This window comes from Manis javanica, chromosome 5, assembly GCF_040802235.1.
Source record: "Manis javanica isolate MJ-LG chromosome 5, MJ_LKY, whole genome shotgun sequence".
Lineage (NCBI taxonomy): Eukaryota > Metazoa > Chordata > Mammalia > Pholidota > Manidae > Manis > Manis javanica.
Window position 1 is genome coordinate 43766357 of NC_133160.1, and position 11086 is coordinate 43777442.

Genomic DNA, 11086 nt, shown 5'->3' on the forward strand with positions numbered 1-11086 from the left:
GTGACCTGTCCTGCCCCTTTAAGACTTCCAAAAAGCACTCTCCAAACCAAAACAACAACAGCAACAATGAGACAGGGAACAGAAAAAAAAAGAAAAAGAAAAAGAAAAAAGAAAAAACACGTAATTTTTTTTTTTCCTCAGGCGCCGGTCCCAGGCACCCGCTCACTGGTCCTGCTGCCTTGCCTCCCTAGCACCAGGGTCCCTGTCCCTTCAAGGCTTCCAAAAAGCACCCGCCCACTTGCCCTGCAGGGAAAAACGCGCAATATTCTTTGTCCTCAGGTGCTGGTCCCAGGCATCCGCTCACCAGTCCCACCGCCCTGCCTCTCTAGCACCGGGGTCCCTGTCCCTTTAAGGCTTCCAAAAAGCACTCGCCAAAAAGAGAAAAAAAAGGGGAAAAACGCGCGATTTCCTCCGTCCTCAAGTGCCAGTCTCAGGCACCCGCTCACCGGTCCTGCCACCCTGCCTCCCTAGCAACAGGGTCCCTGTCCCTTTAAGGCTTCCAAAAAGCACTCGCCAAAAAAAAAAAAAAAAAAGAACTGCTCCGGTTTCTTTCCACCTGCCAGGAGCTGGGGGGAGGGGCGCTCGGGTCCCGCCGGGCCGGGGCTTGTATCTTACCCCCTTCGCAAGGCGCTGGGTTCTTGCAGGTGTGAATGTGGTCTGGATGTTGTCCTGTGTCCTGTGGTCTCTATTTTAGGAAGATTTTTCTTTGTTATATTTTCATAGCTCTATGTGTTTTTGGGAGGAGATTTCCACTGCTCTACTCACGCCGCCATCTTGGCTCCGCCTCGAGTCATGCATTTTTATTTGCAAATCTGGTAACCCACACCCAAGACCTGTGGAATCTGAAACTCTGATTAGGCCCAGTGAAGTATGTTTCAAGGAGCCTTCCAGGTGATTCTGAAGCATGCCAAAGCTTAAGAACCATTGCTATGGTTTCAGCTTCTTATCTAGTTGATCTAGGAAAGGATTAATTTGTACTCTAGTTTTATCTCAGTGGTTGGATTTTACTAAGCAAGAAATATCTGAGATCTTACCCCAATTTTTTTTTCAAATTGGAACTAAGTGACTCATTATCTAGCTCCCTTTTAATTCATGTTGGCTGGCCCCAATTTTATAATCTCAAGAATTGCCTTTTCCCTAGATACAAATGGATGCTTGAAGGTGTCCAGTTCCCAGTTTCTGGTGATGCCCACTTCAAGTTTGCTGCTGCATGGATCCACTGAGCAGTGGGGTGGCATGGCTGCCTGTGTCTGTTACCCATGCAAGACCAAGATACAACTTCTTTGTCTCCATTGCTACCACACTGCAGGAGCTGTTAGACTTTTCGCCTCTGGAGTCCACCAAAGGCTTGTCTCACCTGAGTAAGGAGGTAGTTAATATAATGATGCCATCCTAGGCTTTTTCCACAGCAGCAGCCACTACATCTCTTGGAACCCACTATTTCAGTATTACTAGGTGGGGAATGAGGCTTCTACCTGCTCCATGTGGGCAGGTAGGAGAGGTACTATGATCATGTGGAAGAAGGGATGATTAGCTATGCCTGGGGCATAGGGTTTTTATTTGCAAATCTGGTAAGGGTCAGGAAAAAGTGGGGTGATGTTGAAGAAGGGTCTTGTGAATGTTTTTTGGGCAGGAGAGGAAGGGTCTTCCAGACAGAATGAATGGCTGTCTGTAGGGGAAATGGAACTTCCCATGGCCAGGACCTTCACCTGACCCTAATCTACTTGATGTAATTGGCCTGATAGAGTAACGTTTCCATACTTGTTGGCAATGAGCCATTATTGTCAGTGTTACTATATAACGAGCTGCACCCTGTGCTCTGCCCAGTGGCAGAGACAGAGATGGATTGTGGACTTGCCCAGAAGCAGATGTGATTCTAGCACTTGACCTGCTACTGTGAGAATAAAGCTGGGCATAAATCCTCTTACCCTCAACATTCCTTGTTGTTATTTGGTCTCACCAAATCCAGAGTGAACTTGCCTGGGAGAAGTTCCTCTCAGGCGAGACAATGTCCCAGGGAGTAGCAGTGGGGAGCAGCATGGTGCTAGAGGATATGCCCTGGAGGGCAATATATCATCTGGTCATGTGGTCATTGGTGCTTTGGAAGCACAGGCTTGAGAAGGCCAGGGACTGGAGGGATGAGCTGCAGCCAGCCACAGGGGGCTTATGTGTCTGGGCTGTCCTGTAAAAAGGGTGAGGCATAGAAGGTGTCTTGCCAATGGGTTTCAGCCCTGGACAAGTTCACTATGGATTCAGTGTGACCAAAGAAATAACAGTAGAAGGTTCTTGGAGTGAAAGGGTTTATACCCAACTTTATCCCCACAGTGGCAGATCAATCACTAGAATCCTGTTCACTCAGAGCAAGTCTGCATGCAGCAAGCTGGTCTCTGCCTCTGGGCCCCTCTACCCCAACAGCTGTCTCAGTCTCTGTCCTTGGTGCTGCCACCACTCCAGTCTCATCTCTGCTCTCCTGCAGCCTTGCAGCTGTGCCACCATGTCACCCAGAGCAGTGGGTGGAGCTCTTCATATAGATTCAATAACAATGTATTGTCCACACATGTGTAGTGAGCTAGCCAACCAGGGACAGGTGAGAATCCTGGCCATAGGAACCTTCACTTTATCCACAGAAAACTCTCTAAGAAAGATCATTTTGGCCAGTGTGGAGGTGGCTGGAGGTGGTGAGGGTGGGGTGTTGGGGGGACATGGAAGCAAAGAGGCCAGCAGGAGGCTGTGGAGAAGTCCCTGGCAGAGCTGGATGTAGGAGAGTGGCTGGAGGAGAGGAAGCAGAGTTTGCTGGGTGGGCCATGCCAGTGAGTGAGGACTTGGTATGACTTCACTTTTAAGATAATAATAGCAATGCTGTGAGATGGTCATTGTTTTTCTAACTTTTAATTTTGAAGCCATTTCAGATTTACAGAAAAGGTGTAAGAATTTTTTCTGACTGTTTGAGAGTGAGTTACAGATATGATACCCTTTTGCCCCCTTCTTCATTACCTCTTTATTTTTAAGAGAGTATTTCTCCAAAACAAAAATCCTCTTAGAAACCACTAAACAATTATAAAAGTCAAGAAATTTAACCATGTATGCATTTATAGGATGCTATTATGTAATCTATAGGCATTGTTTGGATTTTAGTCCTTTGTAGCAAAAAAACAAAACCAAAACCAAAAACAATCTGAGCTCTAATATTGCATTCAGTTATCCTGTCACTTTTGTCTTCTACAGCCAGGACAATTTCTCAGACTTTGTCTTTCATCACCTTGATGTTTTGAAAGAGTGCAAGCCTATTATGTTGCAGAATGTCCCTCATTTTGAGCTTGTCTGATGTCTCCCCATGATTAGATTCAGTTTTGCAGTTTGGGCAGGAATGTGTCACTCCATGCCTCACACTAGGAAGCACATGGTGCCGATTTTTCTTATTCTGGGAGAATGATAAGGTGGGGCACTTGGTTAAGGTGGTGCCTCACTGGAGGGTTTCAGCCTTGGGCAAGTTCACTTTGGATCTGAATAACAATAGAGCATTGGGGGTAAAAGTTTTTAACCAAGCTTCATTTTCACAGTGACAGGCAGAGTGCTAGAATCACATCTGTTTCTAGCAAGTCCACAATCCATCTCTGTCTCTGGGCAGAGACTGGGTGGAGCTCTTAATAGAGTAACACTGACAATAATGGCTCATTGCCAACAGGTGTGTAAGGGTTAGCCTATCAGGAGGCAAATTTCATCATCAAGTAGATTAGGGTCAGGTGAGGATCCTGGCCTTTGGAACTTCCATTTTACCTAGAGGTACCATCTGCCAGGTTTCTCACTGTAAAATGACTATTTCTCACCTTGTAATTCAAAAGTATCATGTGGGGAGAGCCTTTGAGACTAGGCGAACTCCTCAAACTCTCACCTTGAAGAGTTATTTTTAACCCACGTCTGGCTCATGATGCCAGCAGTAAAACTTGAGTTTGCATTTCCTGACTATAGATAATAACTCTTCATCTTCTCTTTTAGCTTAATAACAGCAGTCCTAAAACCATGCCTTCTGGAGCAGATGCTGCCAATGCCTCAGCCAAGTCCCCTCAGTCCTTGCATGTCAGCCTCACTTCCAAAAGCCAACACTGAAGGCTCTGTGCAGCCACTGGCCCCTGCTCTGCCACCCTGTGCCACCAGAAGTGCCTTGGGCACATCCCCAGGAACAGCTCTCAATTACTTACTGGTCACTCACCTATGCAGGAGTTGCTGTAGAAATTTCTCAGTGGCCCTTCCCCATTGGGAAAGTTCTGGGGTGTGAGTTGTACACTGTTTCTCGGATGTCCCTGGCAGGTTGAAGCTGCAGGTGTCCACAGTCATGACCTGCCCAATAACTGAGCCTTACTGGCTTCCTTCACCATCTTGTATCACTGGCTCTATCCCCCATTATTTCTTGGGTTTGCCTCCTACTTGCACTTGAATCTTTGTCTTGGAGTCTGCTTCTCGTAAGCTCTAAGACTCTGTGAAGTCCTGTGCTCCCTCTTCATTCTGGTCCCTCCCACTAAGCCCCTTTCAATGTCACTCAAAAATTAGGGCCATCAAAACGATCACAGCCCTTGAAGTGGGGTTTGAGCAGGCTAGGATGGTGCCTGCTGAGATCTCAGGAGGAACCTGGGAGGGTAACCAGAGAAATTTATACTCTTGCTAAGCTCCACGGAACTGGTCTGAAGCTTGATCTGACTGAAGAAACACAGACCTGGTTGAGAACATGAGTGTAATGGAGTCTGAGACAACAGCCAACAACCTGGGCCTCACATCTCCTCTAGGAGTCAGTAGTGAGTGGAGGAGTGTGGAATATCAAGTTGGCTTGAAGCTACAAACTTAGGGTGGATGTGTCCTCTGAGCTCGTCTTGGGCAGGGTTCCCTGGAAGCACTGAGATGACAGGCTATGTGCAAGTGTTTTATCAGGCAGGATTCTGGGAAGAATGTGAAAGGAGTAGGGTAAGTAGAGGAGGAAAGAAGAAGCAAGGGTGTCATTTCAGATGGGGGCGGGGTTCAGGCTCAGCCTGATCCTGGGGGTGGCTGTGGAGTTTGAATTGCACTGAGTTTGTTCTGCATCCAGGCCAGGAGTGGGGCTCCCCTGTCTGCCAGGGAAGGCAGGCAACATAAACTCCAGTGCATTGCTTGCTTTCTGTGAGCTGGGCAGTGGTTTCGGCACTGAAGTATAGGCTACGGGGTGAGCAGAAGTGGGATACACAGGAGTGAGGCTGGCACCCACAGAGACCAGCTCCACAAATCAGCTGACCCTGAGAGGAGTGGATGAGGAGCTTTAAGAAAACAGAGAAAGATACAAGAAAGACACAGAAACCAAATCTGGGATCAGGAGGTTCACTGCCTGCTGATGGCAGACAAGTGACTCAGTTTTATTTCTGAGCACAGCTTATATACACAGGCACATAATGATGTCGCTTCCAGGCTGATCTCACATCCAGTGTTGTCACTTCTGCTTCCAGTGATCTCACTTCTGGTTATATCACTTCCTGGTGTCTGGATCTGGTGATGGCACTTTTGGGTTGATATCACTTCCAGGGTGATATTACTTCTGGCTCTCCACAGCACCCGAAATGGTGTATTAGCTCACTCAGGCTGCCACCACCGAAACCACAGACAGGGTGGCTTAACCAGGTGAAATCTACTTCCTCACAGTTCTGCAAGCTGCAAGTCTGAGACCAAGGTGCCAGCAGGGTCGGTTGCTGGTGAGACCCCTCTCACTACCATCATCTACCTTCACGGGTCATCCTCTCCTGGCCTTCCCTCTGCCCACATGTCCTGGTGCCTCTTCCTCTCCTTAAAAGGACACCAGTCATATGGGACTAGGGCCCACCCGTGATGGCCTCATTTAACCATAATAACCCCCTTAAAGGCCCCTTATCCTACTATAGTCACATTAGGGGTTAGGGCTTCAACCTATAGATTGGGGGACAGAGTTCAGTCCACAAAAAGGGTGAGAAGGATCCAAGGCTATCAGGATGGGGTCCTAACAGTGTCCGTGCCAGGGGACATCTCAGAATTCGGGTCAGAATCTCACTGTACCTTTGGTGATCACTTCACATTGTAGTTGTCTGGTGAGTGTCCTGTCACCAGAATCCCAAAGTCTGGCCCAGGCGCTGTCCCACCCCATGCCCAGCTGGCCATCCCCATGCTGTCCATCAGCACTCATCTTCAGGAATGGGTCACCTCAAAGCTGAAAGGACCTCTGAAAGGCTGAGCCCAGGACCTCATTTTGCAGGTGTGAGAAATTGAGGTCCTGGGCATGCCAAGTGCCTCCCTGGAAGTGGGCACTTGCACAGCAGAGTGGGGCTCACCATCCAGGCCCCCAGTTTCAGAAGGATGAAGGCACAGGTTTCACTGGATGCCAGTTCTTTTTCTGTGTAGAAGAACATGTGGCTTGTTTCTTCCCATCAGATTTGCAATCTGGCCACCAGGGACTCAACATTTTCTCTGGGTTAATGGTACTTATTCCTATCTACAACCCAAACTGGTACTCTGACAGTCTCTGCAATTAAGCTGCTCCATAAACCAAACAGGAGTTTCTGGAACTTTTTTTTTTGACAGGTTGACTATTTATAAGCAGGTTTATCTTAATATTGCTGAGTGGCGAAGCTGGAAATGTGTTTTCTTCTTTTATACAATGACTTTGAGCTGGGAGGTGACTGGAGGCCAGTTTCTGAGGCTGCAGGTGGGAGAAGGTTTGGCAATTGGATGAGCTGACTGCAAAAGGCGATGGTGGGGTCAGTACTTCATTCACAGGCAACTCCAAGGGGTTGGCTGGAGAAATCTCTTTGCCTTACCCAGCTACTTCCCACTCAGCCTGGGGCTCAGCACTAGCTCTCCTCTTGAAAGAAGCAACTTGTGTGATAAGTAGTATGCTCGTTCCTGGCTGTGGTTTATGGGGCTTCGGTCTGGTGGGGATGGAGGTCTGTGACCTCAGTGGGGAGACATCTTTCCTCCCTCAAACCATCTGACCACAGCAAATAGTGAGAATTCTTTATAGAATGAGTTGGTTACCTTCCTAAAGAGTTGGGACTTTCCTAGTTATAAAACTGAAAGTCCCACCTCCTGGAAGCCCCCTCAGCCCTAACTGGTCACTCTGTCTTTAGGCCAAGAAGAAGAAGCTCTCCTCATTGGGATGAAGGCCATCACATCTCCATTGGCCTCTTACTTACAATTCAGCTGGAGGTCGACGCATTTGGCTCCCAGAGTATGACCACCTTTATTTACCTCTGCAGCTATTTCTTTAAGAACTCACTCGCAGCCCAAAAGGAACTCCTTCTCTTTCCACCATCGCTCCCTGCTGCCCTGGGGCTTCAGCAGTTTGGGAGCTTCTCTGGGTAGAGTCTAGGATGGCTTCTCAGCTGCCGGGAGCCGAGCTGGGTTGTGGCCTCCTCAGCACAGTGGTCTCAGGGTAGTGATTTCTCCGGTGGCAGCTGCCGTCCATTCCCTCCCCTCTCCTCCAGGGCAAGCGTCCAAGGAGGACCTGGAGATCTTCAGGACTTTTCTGACCTCACCGAAAGTGACTCAGAACCTCTTCTGCTGCATTCTGTTAACCAGCAAGTCCCTGAGATGAGCCTAGGTTCGAGGGCAGGGGGTGAGTGCAGTGGGAAGAGTGCTGAGCAGTTCGCAGACCTGCTCTCAAACCAGGACAGGAGTGGTGTGGACTTCCCACGTTTTCAGTGCCTTCATAGAAATTTTGGTGGAAACTTGGGAGAAGCCAAGCAGGGGCTGTTTTTAGCCAGAGGAGAATCCGGTTTTGTCATGTTTCAGGGAAGATTCGTCCCCCTGCAGCTTGTCTGTCAGATCCTGGTATGTGCTTCTGATAGCAGAAGGGTCAGGCTGTCCTGGAGGGCTTCCCGTTAACTAGTCAGAGATGCTGGAACACAGAGGCAGTTGGGGCCGTGGTCTACACAGGGACTTAGGTCTGGAATGGACCCAAGACGCTGCATTTTATCAAGCTGCCGGGTGATGCTGATGAGGCAGGTCCACCAATCAGTGAATAATAGCAAGAGGTTAAACCAGGGGTCGGCAAACCTTACAGCCTTGTGGGCCAAATCCTGCCAACAGTATGGGCCATAGGTTAAGAATGTCTTTTTATATTTTTAAAGGTTTTAAAAAACTAAAAATAACATGTGACATAGACATGAGCTCTCTCTTGAGCAAAGCTCAAGATATTTACTATCCGGCCCTTTATAGAGAATGTTTGCTGACCCCCATGTAAGCCATGCAATTCTCCCTGGGATGGGGGTGTGGCTCTTCTGTTCTTTGGCTTGTCTCAGCTCCCGTGACCAGTGTGGTGCCTCAGTCTTGGACCCTTGGGGCACTCTGCTTTGGGCTGCCCACTCAGGGACAGCTGAGAAAACTCCCCTTTCCCCTTCATGGCCCTTGAACCTTTACCCCTTTGATCCTTCCTTACAGTCCTCCCTCCAGTGCTAGGCCAGCCTTCAGTGGGAGTGTCCAGCCACTCAGCTCCCCCTCCTGCTGGATGGGGCTAGGCTTGGGGAGACCGCTGTGAACCTCAGGGTGGAGGAGGCAGGGGGAAGAGGCCCAACTGACCCTGGGTTGTAGTGTCTGATGGCAAAGCTGAAATTTCACCTGCCAACATTAATTTCCCACACATATCTCCTATATGTAGCTGTTGTCATCTTAAAACAAGGTCCCTAAATTCTTTGATCCTCCCATTGGAAGGCAGGGTCTGTGTTCCCTTGACTTTGGGCTCTATGACTGCTCCATCGGAGAATATAGCTGATGTGCTTCTTCCACGTCAATTTGCAGACCAGGCAGCTTTCCTCTTCCTGTCCCTTGGGATGTTCCCTATCGGAATCTAGCCATGGCCACCATACTGTACGGAAGCCCAAGTGGCCTGGGAGCAGCCACATGGATGGGAACCAGGCTGCCTGCCACACATGGCTGAGCTCCCAGCTGACAGGCAATCCCACCTGGGAATGAGGGGGGATGAGTCATTACAGTGGACCCTCCACCCCCCCACATGGAGCAGAGATGAGCTGTCCCACCACATCCTGCCCAAATTACAGATTCATGAGCAAAACAATAAATAGACTGTGGTTGTTTAAGTCACTATGTTCTGGATGTTTTCTTAAGCAGCAATTGGTAACTGGGAGATTTAAACTGAGAGATCATTTCTTTCTGGGCTTGAGTCCACATGACATGGCTCCTAACTGCTCTCCAACTGCTCCCAGCATGTGTCAGCACCCAGGAAGTCCCAGGTGACAGAGAGAACACACAAACCTGTCTGACAAAAGCTGGGTGGATAGGGATCACTTTGAGATCCTCCATACGTGGTTTATGATTTCCTGCGTGCTTTGGCCTAACCTCATGGGAGGAGCACTCAAAGGCAAGTGCAAAATATATTCATCATGAAAACAAGGCAAAATAACCACTCCACAGTGTGTGGCTCTACACTGAGATAATTCAGGGAGAGTCCATCTGCTCGTATCCTCACTAGGAGTGAATAACATAGCATAGATTGTTTTTCTCTTATAAACACAGAGATTGTTTTCTCTAATGAACTTGTGTGACAGGATTTTTCTCCCAGTACTTGGGGATTTGGGCATGCTTTCCCATGTCCTAGTGTTCCCTGCTCTAAAACTGCCACTTGGGAATTTGTTTACCGGAGGCCTGTTGTAGAAGCATTTTGGGGGTGTGAATTCCCAATGAATTCCTTAAATTAACCCACCCCTCACCCAGAGGGGTGAGCTGTAATAACCACATGCACCCAGTGTGACCTCACTCAGGGCATGTTTGATTGGATCGGGGTGTGTGCATGGAGGGGGCGGGGAGACATCGAGCTCCAAGTGCTTGCCTGTGTCTCTTAGGGTGGTGGGAAAGGGAGTAAGTCTGATGGCTCAAAGAGGAGAATGCAGAGAGAAGCTGGGACTGGGGAAGAAGAAAGAGTCCTGTCGGGGTGCTCCAGGGCTCCAGTCAGCCCTTCCCGGCTTGACTACTATTATTGTTGCTTCAGGTATCCGGATATCCTAATGCTGAGCCTCCTGTTCCTGATGCTAGCTTGAGTCCATTTCCATTATTTTTCACCACATTGTTGTGTATAGAACTGCTTTCCTAGGGTCACTCTCCTTGATTTGTAGAGGTAAAATGACCATGAGAAATGATCTGGGACCACCTTTGCTGAGCACCTGGCTTGGTTCAGGGGAGACAGAAATGAGCAGCACCACATCCTGCTATGTGCTCCATCTGCCCAGTCCCTGTGTGCCTGCAGAGAACTGAATTGTAGGAAGATCCCTACCCCTCACACTACAAGGTATCATGGCAACCATGGCTACTGGGTCCCAAGTATGCCAAACTTTCTAGTGTTTTTATTTACAAAGAAGAAAATTAAAAAGCCACCCAAATTTGTTTTCTCCCTTCAAAAAAAGTTTTTAAGGAAAAATAATAGCAAAATCACAGAATTGTTTTTCTAAGGTAGATTTGAGGGCATGGAGTGAGTGACCTTTTGAGTGGAGGGAGAGCGCCAAATAAAAACAAAAAATGTGAATAAAACTAGAAGACTAGTGAATGAGGACCAAGTAACACTTTGATTCAAGATGGCATCAATGCCAAGGGCAGAGGTTGATTGATAAGTTAGTTCCCCAAGCAAGCAATTGTTGAGTACCTCCTGGATCCCAGCACTAACCAGACCAAGGGTATTCAGGTGTGTGTAAGACACAAGTCTCTGTTAGGTGCATCTGTGTAGGCTCATTTTCCAATAGCAGTGTCAACAAAAATGTAAGTGCCTGCCCTCCCTTTGAAAGGAGTTTGGACCCCTCCAGGGTCTCTTCCTCCAATGGGCTAAGAAAGCATATAGTATAAAATGATAAATTACTCCAGCACAAAGTGGTGTGTTCAAAGTCAGCATGTGTGGTGCAGGAAGACCTGTCTCCAGAGAGAGAGAGAGAGAGCCCATGGGGCTGGAGTGATCTGGGGAGATTTTTGCTGGTGGAGAGATGGAGGAAGGGAGTTCCAAGAGAAGGGTGTTGAAAATGACAGTCTATCCCTGTCTCAGAGGCTAGATTGGCTGGATCCTGGGCTGGGAAGCCAAGCTGGGTATGGATCGGGAGAC

The 11086-nt window shown here is 48.4% G+C and overlaps 1 protein-coding gene across 2 annotated transcripts in view; it reads left to right on the forward strand.

Annotated features, from left to right (window-relative positions):
* SCP2D1 (SCP2 sterol binding domain containing 1) overlaps window positions 1–9392 on the forward strand; it is a 104471-nt gene extending 95079 nt beyond the window's left edge. For both annotated transcript variants that reach the window (XR_012131955.1, XM_073238099.1), the window contains exon 3: window positions 7116–9392. The gene's annotated coding sequence lies outside the window, so the exon portion shown is untranslated. The remainder of the gene's footprint in view (window positions 1–7115) is intronic.
* Window positions 9393–11086: the final 1694 nt, after the last annotated feature.